Source organism: Orycteropus afer, unplaced genomic scaffold (assembly GCF_000298275.1).
Source record: "Orycteropus afer afer isolate SDZICR_OR568_19922 unplaced genomic scaffold, OryAfe1.0 scaffold00169, whole genome shotgun sequence".
NCBI lineage: Eukaryota > Metazoa > Chordata > Mammalia > Tubulidentata > Orycteropodidae > Orycteropus > Orycteropus afer.
Window position 1 is genome coordinate 4,107,661 of NW_006921756.1, and position 10,385 is coordinate 4,118,045.

Sequence of the window (10,385 nt, forward strand, 5' to 3'; positions counted from 1 at the left end):
TTGTGTCCCTGGTAAGATTTATTCCCAAGTATTTTATTTTATTTTTGGTAGCTATTGTAAATTGTATTGATTTCCTTATTTCTTTTTCAGCAATCTGCTGGTGTAGAGGAATCCAACTGATTTTTGGATGTTGATCTTGTATCCTGCCATCTTATGGTGGTTTTTGTCTTAAAGTCAATTTTATAAAAATTAATATTGCCACTCCTGCTCTTTTATGGTTGTCATTTGCTTGATAAATCTTTTTCTAATCTTTGATTTTTAGTCTATTTTTGTCTTTGTCTCTGATTTGTGCTTCTTATAGATAGCATGTTGATGGGTTATGTTTTCTTATCCACTCTGCAACTCTCCATCTCTTGATCCATTGACATTCAGAGTAATTATCGACAAGTATGAATTTGTTGCTGTCATTTTGTTTTGCAGGCACTAGTTTCACATATATTAATTAGTTCAATCCACATAGAAAGCCTAGGAGGTAGGTACTATTATCTTCATTTTACAGATGAGGAAATGGAGGCACAGAGACATTAAATAAGTTGCCTAAAATCACACAGCTAAAAATTGTTAGAATCTGTCTCTTCTCTGGGCATAATGATGATAATTCTGAGATTATAGAATTTTGTGGTTCTAAGAGTCTAAGATTCAACCACTTTTAAAGTTCTGGTAGCCTAAAATTCCATTAGTTTGAAGATTCCAGAATTGTCAAATCCCAAGATTCTAAAATTTTTGGATTCCAGGTTGAAAAAGCAAATGTTTGCCATCTGTGAGGGTGTGGGTCAGGGAATGTGAGAGGGAATGACACAGCTTGAACCTTCAACCCTGCTCAGCTGTAGGCTCTAGCAGTTAAAGAAGGCTGCTGCCCCTTTAGGCACTGACTTCATTCCTCTGAAACTTGAAGCCTTTCTTGGCACTGGGAAGCCTTTAGTGGTAAGAGAGCAAGAGGGAGACCTTATTTCCCAATAATGCCTGCAGCATCCATGGAGAGGGGCCAGAATAAACACTGAGAATAGGACTTGAAGTACTTGAGAATGATAACATTCTCTGCACCCCACAGGCCCTCAAAGAAACCATATTGTTCTCTGATGCTGCCAAGGCCTAAGATGGAGGGGAGGTGGTGAAGGGATGGTGGAAAAAGGCTGATGTTTCTGTCAGGCCTGTTACCCTGGGCATTGTGTTTCTGTTGGAGCAGGGGACACATGGCTAGTGGCCCTAGAATAGCTAGATGCTCCTGGACCACAGGGAAGCCATCCAAGGCCTGGAAGCAGGGTTGGCCGATCATATTCTGAAGGCAATGATAAGAAGCCAGATCAGTGTTGACATGTGGATGTACTTAGAATCCTGGGAGATTGGGTGATGCCAAATGAAATGTCCTCAGGGAGATGATGGGCCCAGGGATTACTGACTCCAGTGGCCTCATTCTATAGATGGTTCATCCCCTTCTTATCTTGTTGAAATACTTATCTTCAAGGCCCAGCTCAAATGCTTTCTCCTCCAAGTAGCTTTCCTTCATTCCTCTCCTGTCTCTGAGGTGCTTTTGCCCACCTCTCTGAGAACTGAGAACATTTCATCTGTCCCTTTCTTTTACTACATGCCACTTTCTCTTTTAGGGTAATAATGATTGTTGCCATTTTTGTTCATGTACTAAGGGCCAGGAAATTCATATGCATTCTCTCTCCCTCTCTCTCTTTTTTAAATTTTTTCCTCACAGTCATGGTGTTCATTATATATGACAAAGAACAAAGGCAATCATCACAACATCATGATCGGTGGCAGGTCAATCCATCACTGATGTAGGTGGGACTACAGTAGCGTGGAAAGGACCATGCACACAATTGCAGGTTAAAAATTATTATAGGATTGGTTCTGGGTTTTAATTACCTGGCTATGTGGTAGACAGGCATGACTCACGATCATGTCACCCTTCAATTTAAATTATATAAACATATGCATTCTCTTATTTAATTTCCACAATAAGCCTCTTCCATAGATAAGGAAACTAAAGCCCTCAGATCACACACCTAGAAAGTTCCAGAGAAGAGATTCATACTTGAGTCTGACTTGCTCCAGCTTCCATGCCTGAGCCACTGGATTCCCACCTTCTTAAAGTTCACTTATCTTCAAGGACATAGCTCTTGCTTATGCTGCATGTTAAGTTTTCACCTATATATCTGTCCCTCCTTTGTTGGCAACTTTTCAAGGGCAGACTGACTCCTGCTTTGCTCTTTGAACTGTCCCCAGGGCCTGGTCTGAAGAAAGTTGTTCTGGATTGAATTGTGCACCAGCCCCACCACCACCAAAAAAAGGACATACTGAAATCCCAACACCCAGTACTTGAAATTTCGACCTTGTTTGGAAATAAGGTCTTTGAAGATATTATCAGTTAGCATGAGATCATGCAGTAGTGGGTGGGCCCTAATCCCATCTGAGTAGTGTCCTTATAAATAAGAAGAGACACAGAGAGACAACCATCTGTAAACCAAGGAACATCTGGATCTTACCCTGGAGCTGACAGGGAGAGCATGGCCTGCTGAAACCCTGATTTCAGACTCTTAGCTTCCAGAACTATGAGATGATGAGCACCCATTCTGTAGTACTTTGCTACAGTGGCCCTAGGAAACCAATATAGAAGTGCTCAGCAAAAGCTGGATTAATGATGGGTGCCTGGATGAAGCCATACAATTGGAATATTTTAAGGATCCAATGAAGGACTCAGATGAATGTCCAGGGTGTTTATGCTCTCTGTTCTTCTGGGGAAGAGTTCCTTGGAAGAGAGGAGGTGAGTTAGCCCTTTAGAGATGGGATAAGAGAAGTCAGAAGTAGAAATGGGGAGGGGGCAGGGTGGTTGGGGGGTGGGATAGGGCAGAGGGAACTGGCAAGAGCCAAAGAGGAGCTTGCTCAGCTAGAGTGGAGCCTCTTGATGCTGAAATTTAGAGCCATAAGCTACAGCTGGAAAGACCCTGGGGCTTCGCTGGAAAGGCACTGGGGGTCCATAGTTGATTCTTGGGTGGGAGAGTGATGGAGAGTCCCAGGGCAGTCCAGGAGGAACTTCATTAGACTTTGTTTCCAACCTTTCTCAAGGCATTTGTCTCTGTTTTCAGTGATAAGGAGCTTGCCACCTCCCAAGGCAGCCAGAGAAATTCACTGATACTTGTACTGTTTGTTTCCTCTTAGGTGGGTAAGTCAGAGTCATAAGGGCCAGCAAGGTAGGCAGAGATCTGTGGCCCATGGGTGCCTCACATCCTAACTGGAGGATGATCTTATGGTGTTTCCCAGAGGAATTCCTGGGATAGAGGCATCTGGAGCTGAAGGGCTAGAGGAAGGTCAAGGAGCCCATTCTGGTTGTGGTGAGGCCATTTAATTTCTCACTGCTGACTGGCTAGTAAGTAGTATGTGTAATGAGCACAGTGCTGGGAACAAGGTTACCAATTGCCCTGTCTTCTGACCAATTGTGGGTAACACACGTCACAGGTTCCAAGCTCATTTAAATGCAGCGAAGTGTGCATGTAAGGGCTCAAACTTTGGGATCAGAGACCAGGGCCCAAATTCTCAGCTTCACCACCAACCAGCTAGGTGACTTTACAGAAATGACTTAATCATTCCAAACCTCAGTTTCTGGTTTTTGCATGTGTAAAATAGGAATAAAGACATATTTCTTGGGGTTGTAAAGCAATAGGCCTGCTGAGAGTGCTTGGTAAATGATGGCCACTCCTACTATCTTGTCCTTGTCCCATCCTCCTACTTCTTGCCTCACCACTTGAGGGTCTCAGGTCCTCTTATAATGCAGTCATAGTCCATGTACTCAAACCTCCAAGCAACCTCAAGCCTCCATCTGACTCTAGCTTGTTCTCGGGCTGCAGACTGGCTGTCTGGCTGCCTTATGGTCTATGTTTCTGGTTTGGGACCTGGAACCTGGGCTAACTCCCCAAATTGTCTGATGCCCTGCTTTTCTGATTCCAAGGCTCATAAGCCCTTGCTTTCCTCTCAGTCACACCCTCTCCTTTCTTCTCCCTTCCATCTCTGCTCCAGCAGCAACAGAACATTACTCAGTCCCCTCAGTGTGATTCCACTTGCTTTCCTGCCTCACACTTTCCTTTCTCACATGCCTGGTCCTGCTTGGAACACCCTCCTTCTCACTCTCCACCCAGATCCCTCTCACCTTTTCTTTGGGTTAGGGTGTTACCTTCTTGAGATCTGGATGGTTTGGGTGTTATATCTATTTCCCTGGGCTGCAAGGTGGTATTGGGTGAGTGTATTTAAAAGACATAGAAAAGAAGAGACATCTTTAAATGTCCCAGTAGGAGGCAGGTGACATCATCCATCCATCCATGCATCCATGCATCCATCCATCCATCCATTCAATAAACAGTCACAGAGCTCACACTCTTGGTAGGACCTGTGCCAGGTCCTGGAACACAAAAGGTGAGACAGTATAGTATAGACTTAAGAGCAGAGATTTTGGTGTTCACTTGACTGAAGTGTGAGTTCTGATTCTGCACTTACTAAATGTGTGACCTTAGACAACTTATCTAACCTCTCTGAGATTTAGTTTGTATACATGTAAAATAGGGGGGAAGCATGGACCTTGTCTCATCAGATTGATGTGAAGATGAATGGAGGTAATACACTTTAAGTGATTAGCTGAGCTCAGCGCAGGGCTTAGGGACATAACTGAAGAGTTTCAGCGTAATGCCTGAAGAGGAAGATGAAGATGACAGTCTCTGTGTCCTTGTGAGTCTCTGGATCTGGTTGTACGAATTGGTCTGTAAATAGAAATAATAATCAGGGGATGGTGGGAGCTCTTCTTCCTGAAGGACTATTACCGGCTCAGGAGGTGGGTATCTTTATCTCAGCTAGGACTGCACGGCCCAGGATTTGAAGCAATGTTATTACACCTGACAGTTGTTCATGTACCAAGAAGTCTATAGGTAGGTGGGAACTCAGTAATAATAATCACAGTCCCAGCACCCTACAGTTTGAAAATCTTTGCCTTTCTTCCTTTGTTTAACACATTTTTCACTTCAAATTCTTTACAAACCTTGGGAAGCTAAATACACATGCATTTTCATGAACATTAGCCAGAAGAGGAAACAGGTCTAGGAAGAAGGAGTAACTTGCCCAAGGTCCCAAGAAGCCCAGGGCAGAGTCCTGACTCCCAGGTAGGCCTTTTTGTCCTGCACCCTAGGCAGGGTCTTCTTGGCAGACACATGTGATCACCTCAGTTTTCTGGAGAGCTGCCAGGTGTTGGATATGCAGGATCAGCAGCCTGTAGGTTAATTCTCCACTGTCTGGTTACCATCTTCCATTTTGAGGATTTTTCTCTACCCCTCATCTCAGCACAAGCTCAGGAAGAAGTCTGTCTGAGGGGGAGGTTTTGTGTAGGAAACAGCTGGTTAAGTGGGGACTTCAATGTCTTCAGCACACGAGGTGTAAAAGATAATGGGATTGGGGGCTGGGGAGGCTTAAAGGGGTTCTCTTTGTGGGGAGAGCATGTAAGCACAGAGGTCATAGGGTACTAAGGAGGGTGGTGATCAAAAACCATGGGTTGAAGATGAGGGAGGACTTACCTCTGTCTACTTAACATCTCTGTTCTTCTTTCTCGGTCTTAAAATGGGAATAATCACAATTTTACCTGTATTACTTTACTAAGGCTGCAATAACAAAATATCACAAACTGAGTGGCTTATAAGAACAGAAATTTATTGTTTTACAGTTCTTGAGGCTGAGAATCTGAGATCAGGGTGTCAGTCACATTGATTCCTTCTGAGGCTTTGAGGGAGAATCTGTTCCTTGCCTTTCTCCTAGCTTCTGGTAGCTTTGGTCATTCCTTGGCTTGCATCCTGCCTCTGTCTTACCCTCTGCCTCTCTTGTCTTTTAAAAGGATACCAATCATATAGGATTAGGACCCAACATATTCCAGTATGACCTCATGTTAACCTAACTGATAACATCTTCAAACACCCTATTTGCAAGGAGGGTCACATTCATAGGCATAGGGCTTAGGGCTTCAACATACCTTTTTTTGGGGGACATAATTCAATCCATTACAGTATCTACCTCATTGAGTTGTCAAGAGAAGTAAATGAAGTAATACATATAAAGTACCTGGAACAGCACCTTAAACATTCAGCAAACATTAGGTATTATCATGATTTGCTATCTCCTGGCCAGGATGGAAGCAGATAGACCTTTTATAATTGGATCTTCCTCTTCTTGGGGAACTCCACAACTCAAGGGTTATTTGGGAGGGCCAAGTGTACCCATACCCATACCTCCACATGCCAGAGCTGAAGAGGGAAGAAGACAGATTTGAGGACCCAGTGTGGTGCTGCAGGGGCTGCTGGCTCACAGCCGCATGCCCGGCTGCTCCCCAGTGATAAATCATGAACATGTTTTTAATGATGATTTAGAGCTATTGGCTGCATGCCCATCCTGGAAGGGCCATCTCAGCTCTTGTCAAACCATGGTAGATTGGAGGGAAGCATCCACATCATTTACTGAGGGTGGCTTCTTTTATTCCATTATTTTCATAATAGACTCACTGACAAAATATTGTTTTTGGCCCCAGCCTGGACCCTCTGTTTGTGTTCACAGTTAACAGGCTGTCCTGGCCAGGGAACTGCAAGCTTCCCATCAAGGAGAATCAGGGCACAGGGGCTCAGCTGTTTCATGTCCACCAGAGTGTTCCTTGCAGAGTCAGGAAGCAGGGAGAGCATCTCGAGTGGCTAGACATACTCCTGGATTTGTTGTTATTGTTAGGTATCATCGAGTTGGCTCCAACTCATAGTGACCCTATGTACAACAGTATGCAACACTGTCCAGTGCTCCACCAGCCTCACAATCCTCGCTATACCTGAGCCTATCCTTGTAGTCACTCTGTCAATCCATCTCATTGAGGACTCTCCTTTTTTGCTGAATCTCCACTTTACCAAGCATGATATCCTTCTCCAGGGAATGGTTCCTTCTGACAACATGACCAAAGTAGGCGAGACCAAGTCTGGCCATTCTTGCTTCCAAGGAGCATTCCGGGTGCACTTCTTGCAGGACAGATTTGTTTTGTTTTCTGGCAGTCCATGGTACTTTCAGTATTTGTCACCAACACCACAACTCAAAAGCATCAACTTTTCTTTGGTCTTCCTTATTCATTGTCCAGCTTTCATATGCATATGAGGAGATTGAAAATACCATGGCTTGGGTTAGGCATACCTTAGTCTTCAGAGACATCACTTTTCCTAGATTCATACTTTGTACATTCTATGTTCTGATTAGGAACTCTGGTGGCACAGTGCCTAAGGCATTTGACTGCTATCCAGAAGGCTGGTGGTTGAAACCCACCAACCACTCCTCAGAAGGAAGATTGGACAATCTACAGATGATGCCTCAGAAACGCAAGGAGGGGTTGCTGTGTTCTGATTATTAATGGATGTTTGCCACTGTTTCTTCCCACTTTGAGTCATGCCACATCAGCAAATAGAGGTCCTGAAAACTTTACTCCATCCATGTCATTAAAGTTGACTCTAATTTGAGGAGGCAGCTCTTCCCTAGTCATATTTTGAGTGCCTTCTGACCTGAGGGGCTCATCTTCTGGCACCGTATCAGACAGCATTTCAGGGTTATTCATAACATTTTGTAGTAATATATCAGAGTGTTTCACTGCTATTCTTAAGGTTTTCACTGGCCAATTCTTTGAGAAGTGGATGGCCCCTTTCCTGTGAGTCTGTTTTAGTCTGGAAGCTCCACTGAAACCTGCCCACCATGGGTGACCCTGCTAGCATTTGAAATACCAGTGGCATAGCCTCCAGCCTCACAGTAACACACAAGCCCCCACAACAAACTGACAAATGAGTGGGGACTCCTGCATTAAGTGAATTACATAGCTGTGGTAGTTAAGTTTGTGTGTCAACTTGGCTAGGCCTGGTTGAGTGGCTGGGCAGCTGGTGGTAGTATTCCCCATGATGAGACTGGTAACCAACTCCATGGTGGAATCTATTGGAGCAGCTGAGTAGCTGCTTTGGGTATGTGGTCTGCTTCCCATATATAAGAAACAGCTTTGGGAGTGGTCTCTAGCTTATGGCATGCTTGAATCCTGCATGTAGCTGTGCCATTGTTCAGCAGCCTACCTTGCTCTGCTGATCTTGGGACTTTCAATGGGCTTAAATGAATGGCCTGCCAAGTGGTTTGGTAACAATGGGACTGTGACTTTTTACTTGTCAACCCTGGGTTTGTCAACCTCAGCAGCCAGCAGCTGTCTGAGGGAAGAAAAGCCTCTTGCTCCAGTGGGCCAGGAGCAGGAGGCAGAGATGAAGCCTAAGGTTGAGGGGTTTTCACCCAGCCCCTAGAGCCTACCACTTTGAACTCAGACTTAAAGCCTCCAAACTGTAAGAGAATAAACTCCTATTTGTTCAAGCTTTCCACATTTGTGGTATATTCTTGTCAGAGCAGTACTAGGTAGCCAGAACAATAGCTGAGTCTGAGCTTCACTCTATTCAGTGCTGAGGGGAGAGAAATAAAGCAGAAGAGGAGTTGTTGTTAGATATCATTGAATTGGTCCCTAACTCGTGACTACCCTATGCACGATGGGATTGACCACTGTGATCTATAGAATTTTCATTGGCTGGTTGTTGGAAGTAGATAACCAAGTCTGGAAGCTTCACTGAAGCCTGTTAAGCATCATAGCACCATGCAGTCCTCCACTGACAGACGGGTGATCACTGTGCTTGAGGAGCATTGGCTGGAAATTCAATCTAGGTCTCCCTCAAAACAAAACAAAACAAAACAATGCCCAAACTCACTACCATCGAGTAGATTCTGACTCATAGCTACCCCCTTTGGGTTTCCAGGTGGTAAATCTTTACAGACATAGATTGCCCAGTCTTCTGTCTGTAGAGTGGTGGTGGGTTTGAATCGCCAACCTTCTGGTTAATGGTCAAATGCCTTAGGCACTACACCACCAGAGCTCCTTGGTCTTCCTTATGGAAGATGAGAATTCTACCACTGAATCACCACTGGCCCAGAGGGAAAAGGGGGTTATGTACCCTTCCAAGTTATCCTTTTGTTCATTTAGCAAGCATTTACTTTCAGTACACATATTTGGCATTATTCTCCCCTACACATACTGCTAGAGCCAGAAGGGCTTTTGAGGACCATCTAGGACAGTGATTGTCAAACATTGCTTCATGGAAGATGAGGTTTCCTCAGAAAGAATACTAACTGGGAATCAAGGTGGGGATGGAATATAAAGGAGTGGAGCTCTGTCCTCCCATCTCATCTTCAGCCCAAGCAACACTGATTTAATGTTGCTTTTACAATGGGGTTCTTTGTAATGTTTTGCTTGAGAAAAATCTCTGGTTAAAAGGAAAGTTTGAATGGCACCAACTTATTACCTTATTGTGCAGACTGGGAAACTGAAGCCCAGAAAGAGGATACAGAGACGTTTGCCAAGTAAGGACCCAGCTCTTCTGGCCCCTAGAGGAGTCCCTACTATTGTGAGGAGCTGGAGCAATCAAACAGCAAGAGAGATTGGTCCTAAATTTGCAGATGGTGCTCCAGGTCATGAACTTTCTCATGTTTAGGGTGTGGGACCCTAAAAACATGCACCCTCCCAGGACTGCTGATTTTCTTCAGCTCAGTTAAAATGGTCTCCACTGGTGTTCAGCAATTGGAGAGGGTTCAGCCGTCCCTGCCCAACTCTGAAGGATAGCTTCCTAAAAACTCCCTAGGAGGAAGATTCAAGGTTTAGGACCTTCAAACCTACTAGGGAAAACAGCTCTGGGAAAGTGCATCTACCAGGTGAATTCCTAGGAGGAGAGAGACAGCACATTCAGGCTGACTTATGAAGGTGAGTCTTCTAAAGTGTGAGACAGGGCTTGAGAAGAGCAACAAGGCAGGGTGTAGTGTTCCTGGAGCTGGTAACATCAGGAAGCTATTACTACCCAGAGTCCTGCTGAAGCAAAGGCAGGGGGCAGCTACTGAAACCTGCCTGGAAAGATTGCTTTAGGGAAGGGACTGTCTGGTGGAAACTGTGGTTTTCCTGTTACAGGGATGGGATCAACTCTGGCTGATCCAGCAGGACAGAAGCTAGTAGAATAAATACCCTGGCCTCTCTCCTCCCTCCCTTGGACTCTTACCAGGCCTCCATTGTCTGAGCTCTTCCAGTAGCTGAAGATGCGGGGAACATATTCATGTGGTCCTCACAGAGCAGCCGTCTGGGCACAGAGCGGGGGGAATCTGAGCGGGGAGTGGATATGCAATGGCAATGAAGATAGGAGCTCAAGATCTAGCTGCTGAAGGTCTCAGAGCTGCTTGTTGTTGTTGTTGTTATGTGCCGTCGAGTCGGCCCCGACTCATAGCGACCCCTCCTTGGGTTTCCGAGGCAGTATCACTACGGAAGT